The sequence below is a fragment of the Chelonia mydas genome, chromosome 14 (assembly GCF_015237465.2).
Source record: "Chelonia mydas isolate rCheMyd1 chromosome 14, rCheMyd1.pri.v2, whole genome shotgun sequence".
Classification (NCBI taxonomy): domain Eukaryota; kingdom Metazoa; phylum Chordata; order Testudines; family Cheloniidae; genus Chelonia; species Chelonia mydas.
This window is the reverse complement of record NC_051254.2, coordinates 1,793,737-1,800,002: the sequence shown is the minus strand read 5'-3', so window position 1 is coordinate 1,800,002 and position 6,266 is coordinate 1,793,737. Positions and strand designations below refer to the sequence as shown.

General features: G+C 53.1%; 1 long non-coding RNA gene across 1 annotated transcript; it reads left to right on the top strand.

Annotated features, from left to right (window-relative positions):
* Positions 1–349: 349 nt before the first annotated feature.
* On the top strand, positions 350–5,550 carry LOC122462914. Its single transcript, XR_006285819.1, has 3 exons — positions 350–1,094; positions 2,981–3,125; positions 5,483–5,550. It is a non-coding gene; the product is annotated as an uncharacterized LOC122462914 (long non-coding RNA).
* The last annotated feature ends 716 nt before the right edge of the window (positions 5,551–6,266 follow it).

Genomic DNA, 6,266 nt, shown 5'->3' with positions numbered 1-6,266 from the left:
CACTGGACAGTTTCCCTCTTTAAATTTGGAGAGGTGGTGTTTCCTAGAGGTTAAAGCTTCATTAAAGTGAGTGAGTGATGGGGTACCCACTCCACACAGGACTGGAAGGGGTTAAAGTGGCCAGGTAGGCCTGTTAATGCCACAGGCTGCATCTGGAGGAAGACCCAGGAATTGATTGCAAGCAGGTTCAGCTGTGCAGTAAGAAGTGGGGTCTATAAAGCCAGGAAGCTGGCAACAGGGGCTGCTGCTTCCTGGGAAGAGGGAGGAGGGTTTGGTGCTGGTAGGGAGAGGGAGAGGGAGAGGGAGAGGGAGAGGGAGAGGGAGAGGGAGAGGGAGAGGGAGAGGGAGAGTAAAGCCCAGAACTGCTGGGTTGATGGTGTCTGGACTGGAAGCTGGAGTAGAGAGTGGGCCCGGTTCCCCTACCAGCCACTGAAGGAGTGGCCCCAGAGGCAGCGAACGGGAAGACTTTGATATACCCCAGAAGGGGGGAATGCTGAGTGACCTGGCTGGAGGGCTGAGTCCTGAAGAGGACACTGCACTTTCTGGATTGAGAAAGGTGCTGCAGACCAGAGAGAGAGACAGAACAACCTGATGAGCTAATCCCCAGAGCAGCCAGGAGGAGGCGCTAGACTACCAGTGAGTGGACCCCAGCACAGCATGTGTTGGGGGCGGGAGGGAAATGGGACCCAGGACGGCTGGGCTCTAGTCCTGGCTCTGCCATGGGCTTTTCTGACCTTGAGCACATTGTTCCACCTATAAGTGTCTCTGTTGCCACCTGTGTAAGTGAAGGACAATAACACTCTCCCACTCACCGCAATAGGACAGTGAAAACTAACAGCTGAGGTATTGAGAAATCTGGGGATGAAAGTGGCAGGCAAGAGTCTGAGAAGATCCTGCCTTTGAAGGAGGAGTGAAATCAAGACAAAAATCCTGGACCAGTGAGATTCCCACATTCCAGAGCAATAACCCTCAGGCCAGGGCGGTGCGAGACCCTGCACACTCCATTGTACAGCACCTCCATTCCAAACCGGGTAAACCGACCCTCTGCAGGAATGTCTCCCCGATCAGATGCTGCAACCACAGGATCATGAGAGGTGACGGGACAAGTTCTCCAGTAACCTTCCTTAGTGTTTCTCTCTCTCCCAAAGGGAAACTGCTCCTGTTTTCACTGGCATGTGTCTCTTCAGACCCATAAATCACAGCTCAAGCTGGACTGTGACATTTTTGAGAGAGAGAGACAATGCCCAAGAGCAAAAGCTGCAGAGCCCCAAAATGCCTCCCTCCCTAAAACAGGGTCCATTGCAAATCGCCATAAATCAACCAAACTTTCTAGCAGGTTTCAACTGTAAACAGCACAAATCCCCATCAGCACTTTTAATTGAAGCCCCTTACCCAGAAACAAGTTGTCTGCAGCACAAGGCAGCTGCTCCAACAATGCTCAGGCAAGGAGGCCCAGGGCCCACCCTGGCCCTGCAGTACTTAACAAGCTCCCAGCTGCTGGGGATTGCAGGGTGTCTGTCTGTCTGCTGGTTGAAGGCTCTAAAATAACTTTTTCTGGAATGGTTTGGGTGGGTTAGTTTTCTGTAGGGAAAGATTTCCTGTAAGTGGTTAAGGCACATACCCGTATATGCATGGCTAACAAATTAAGAGCTGTTGTAACATAAAATCTATACTAGCTGTTTGCTAAAATGGCAATAATGAATTGAAAGAATTGCAACCTGATAAAAACAGATATTTCAGGGGCACGTTAGGGCCTTTAACCCAGCCCTTTAGCAGGTCTGAGTGACCAGACAGGGCAAAATCTATGGAGAGAAGATAGAAATGTAATTTCTCTGTGCCCTATCAATTTAAATAAATTAACTATTAGATTAACTGTGCTTAAAACAAAACAAGAAATCAATCCCGCCAGCCTTGGCTGCTATTAAACTAGGTTTTGCACCACTAAACCTATAATTGCTGAAAGTCCCCACAAAAGAAGAGCCGGCTGGCTGTGAGGGGCTGTAATTGGATTCAGTTTGTGTTCCCTGAATGTCCTCATAGTAGAGGGAGGTGGAGAGAGGATGCAGAGAGATCAGGGGGCATGGAGAAAGGGGACTGGGTTACTCCAAACCCTTCTCCCCCTACTCCCTCATTTGTTTGGTCTCTACTCTACCTTGGCTGTGCGTGGGAGGGGAGAGGACTAGAGGGAGCTGGGAGATTCTCCTACAGTAAGCTCCCTCTAGCGCAGTGGTTCTCAGACTTTTGTACTGGTGACCCCTTTCACACAGCAAGCATCTGAGTGCGACCCCCCTTATACATTAAAAACACTTTTTAAATATACATGAACACCATTATAAATGCTGGAGGCAAAGCAGGGTTTAGGGTGGAGGCTGATCACTCGCGACCCACCCTGTAATAACCTCAGGACCCCCTGAGTGGTTCCAACCCCCAGTTTGAGAACCCCTAACGCTTTCATCATATGACAAAGTGACAGGGAAGTTTACAAGTTTGAGAGTGTCCAATGTACAGAGGGTGGGACGGATAATGGAGGGACAGGGGTTTGATGAAGGAGGGGGGCGGGTACAGAATAGAAGGATGTGCTCTGTAAACACAGCTGTCATTTCCGCAAGAAGCTCGCACGGCCGGGGGTGATGCTGATGGAGCGCCTTTAAAACTGGACCTTAGTGGAGTCTGCCTTTCATCTGCTCCTCATTAGTGGGAAGGGCTAATCTCCAGTGGAAGGTGTCACGCCCTTCCCAACAGGAAAGGTCCGTCCATACTAGACAGACTATTGTGGGACATGGCAACTGGAATTTCCCTGTGTCCTTATCTCCAGCTGCTTAGCCTGGGTTAGCCCTAAAGGACAAATATAAAGCTTGCTTATTACAAAAGCTTATATTATGTTTTGGAATTAAGATTGTAACCAATCTGTGTGTCCGTCTGCTCGCTTTAACATCGTAAATAACTTTCTTGTTTCCTTTTCCTGTTTAAATCTGTATAGTGTGTATTCTAGGATTGGCTACAAGCTTGTCTTTGGTGTGTGATCTGAGGTGCAATTGACCTGGAGTAAGTGACTGCCCCTTTGGGAATGTGAGGAACCTGAATACTGCTAGGATCCTTGCTGTAAGCGACCATGAATCACACAGGTAGGCTCACGTGGGTGGTGAGGCAGACTGGAGCGCCCAGCGGGGCAGTCTGTGACTCCACGCTAAGGCTGTTATGCCTGAGGAGTTGGTAAAATCCAAGTCTAGAACTCACAGCCAATGTGGGGTTTGGACCCCGGTTATTAACAGTCTGTCCTGTGGTTGGTCCTCCTGCTCTTGCATCCTCCTTAGGAGCACCGCACCCTCACTGGAGGGAGGTGGATCTACCTGGTGCCTGGACAGGACTGAATCTGGCTCCGTCCGTCTAAGTGCTGACCTTGTGCTGTAGCAGATGGGCATTTATGCCATGCCCAGGGCCGCATACCTTGCTTGGCACCTCCTGGCCTGGGGCATTCTTGTGACGTGGTAGAGCTGGCAGCCAGGAAGTGAATGCTTCCCCCAGAGCCTTTGTGCAGTTCTGGTCTGTTCCAGGGGCTTGCTGGGCAAAAACGGCCAGCAGGCCAGGCAGGGCCATACCCCGCTCTCCCCACCCCCGCCCCATGTGTCAGGAGGAGAGGGGCCGGCTGGCCGTGACTGGGGCTCTGGCTGCGCTGCCCTGGCACAAGGAGCTGTGCTGGCATGGAGAGCTGGTGCAGATGCGTTCAGGCTGAGCTGGCATCACAACACCTGTGTACGGCTGGCGGCCTGGCTCCCCTCTCACCAGCTTTACGCTGTGGTAATGCCATTGACTCCACTGGCGTCATTCTTGGCTCACACCAGTGGGAGTTAAAATTTGGCCCTGCTGACCATGACCCGAGGAGATTCCTCTGCAATAGCCCCAAAGAGGGGTGCGGAGTTAGTGGTAGTGGGATGGGGGCAGATGGAGAGGCTCCCTGCCTTCCAGCTCCAAACCCTGCCTTCCCCAAACCTCCCAGGCTGGGAGCCAATTCGTCCCTTTGCTGTCTGCCCCCCCTCTCCCACAATGTTTGCATTCTCCCATGCTAACTGTTTGGCCCTGCACCCTACCACTGAGATCCCGTTCGATGCCTGCCCCCAGCACCACCGGAGCAGGTTCAGTCGCTGATGCTCTCGGCTAGGCTGCAGTGACAGCATGGCAGTTCCCAACCCCCACCGCCTTTCGCAGCTGGGGGCTTGCTGCCCGGTTCCCAGGGCTCCCGGCACACCGGTCACTGGGCTGATGAAGAAAGCACGGCTCCTCTTCTGTTCAAATCGAGTTCTAATGCTGCCTACAACTGTCCTGTCTGAGCACCTAGGAGCTCCCAGGGGCTGGTTATTATTTAGGGTGGAGATTCCTACATCCTGGAGTCAGGTTTTTAAAATTCCTCTGCCTAGTTGTCTCTATCCTGCTGGATTTCTCCCCAGCTCATCCCCACCTCCCTGGCCACAGCCAGCTGAGCTCAACCCTGACTGGCTTGGGCAGAGCCCCACAGGTCTCCAGGTAGAGCCCTGGGGGCTGACAGGCACACAGCCTGGCCAGCTGCCTCGTGGGCTGCACTGACTCCCTGCTCCACACAATGGGACACGAGCTGGCGGCTCTGTGCCTGGAGAAGGACAGTCCCAGGGAAAGAGGGAGCGTTTCAGCCAGTGCTGCTCCTTTTTCTCTGACTAAAGCTGCTGTAAACCTGCCCCAGCTCCTCAAATAAATGAGCATCCAGGGGAGCTTGCTCACCGCATTTTGTGCGACTGCACAAGGGGGAGGAACGCAGCAGCTCCAGCAGCAGATTGTCTGTCACTGTTCCAAGCTCTCCTACAAAGCAGAGCTCCTGTCTTTGCCTGCTGCTCACAAATCTCACTCGGTTCAGCTGGATAATGGGCCTTTCTGGGGGGAGGTGTTGAGTCTCTGCCACGTCTGGGAACATCTCTTGGGGGGGGCGGGTATGTGGGTTTGGTGAGCGCGTGTGCAACTGTGACTAAGAGACCAGTGTGCGTTTGTGGGCAGTCAGGGCAGAGCTGCTCCCCACGTTTGTGGGCAGTCAGGGCAGAGCTGCTCCCCACTCCCTGGCATCACTGATCTGCGGCTCCCGGGGATTTTCAATTGGCAGAAATGGTTGGACACATTAGAAAGCGAATAGCTGGGGATGACACCGCCCAGCTGTGACCTGCACCCCAGAAGGAGGTGGTGCCACTTCTTGGAAGTGTTAAATCTCCGATCACAGCTGATAGTTTGCGTGGCTCTTTCCTGCTGAAAGATTAAGAATCCCGAGGGGTCTCTTCTCAAAGGGAGGTCTGCTGCTTTATCTTTGCCATGCAAACCAGGCTCTGTGTGTGTGTGGGGGGGGGTGCACGTGGGCATGTGGGGGCTTTGGGGGATTGCCGAGGCTTTGCAATAGATCCCATTCCCAGACAGAGGAGGTGGGTAGCACATACTCAGTTGCTGACCTAACCCCATTGATTTGTAGGATCTGAGTCTGAGATGTGTGAAACAATCAATATACCTGCAGTTCTGCAAGTGAATGTGGGTAGGAGGAGGCTGATGGCTGGAGGTACAGTATTAACCCTTCGTGCTCCTCTACTGTATGTCCCAAGCTCTCTTAAGGGATGCAAGGGTTATTCTCCTCCTGCGTTTTATTTAGGCTCCATTGATCTGGCTGTGCCTTGTGCCTGGGAGACACGTGTCTAGCCTGATGGTGGATGGACGGGTGGTGAGTTGTGGGCACTGCTATTGACTGCCTCAGAATTGCGCATGGCGTAGTATATTTGTTCCCTCTCCTGTCCTGCCCCACCCCATCCCACTTGAGTGCCCTGTCACAGACCCACAGGTTCGGTGCTACGCCTACGGTCACCAACAGTCCCTCGTTTCTTCATCTCTGTACAACGAGATCGGGAGCTGCTGAGTGCTGCAGGAGATATGGCTGGTGGATAGAGGGGGGTGCTGCTTAGTACTAATAATAGCGGGAGGAGGGGTGCTAAGAAAACAGTCCCTTATTCTTAAACTACAATGTTGGCAACCCTCGCTATGCTCCAGCTTCTAGACCGTCTCGGAGGTGCCCTGTCAGTGAGCCAGACCCCAGAGGGGTTCCACGCCCCTCCGCACCTCGGAGGTTGAGCCTCTGGGCTCCAGCACTCCTGTTTCTCCCCTGAATTCTGCTCCGTGAGGCCAGCTGAGCTAGACTCCTGGGAGGAGACTTTTTACCCCCTCAGAAATCGGTGCATCTTACCAAGAATTGGCAGTGGCCCCAGGCA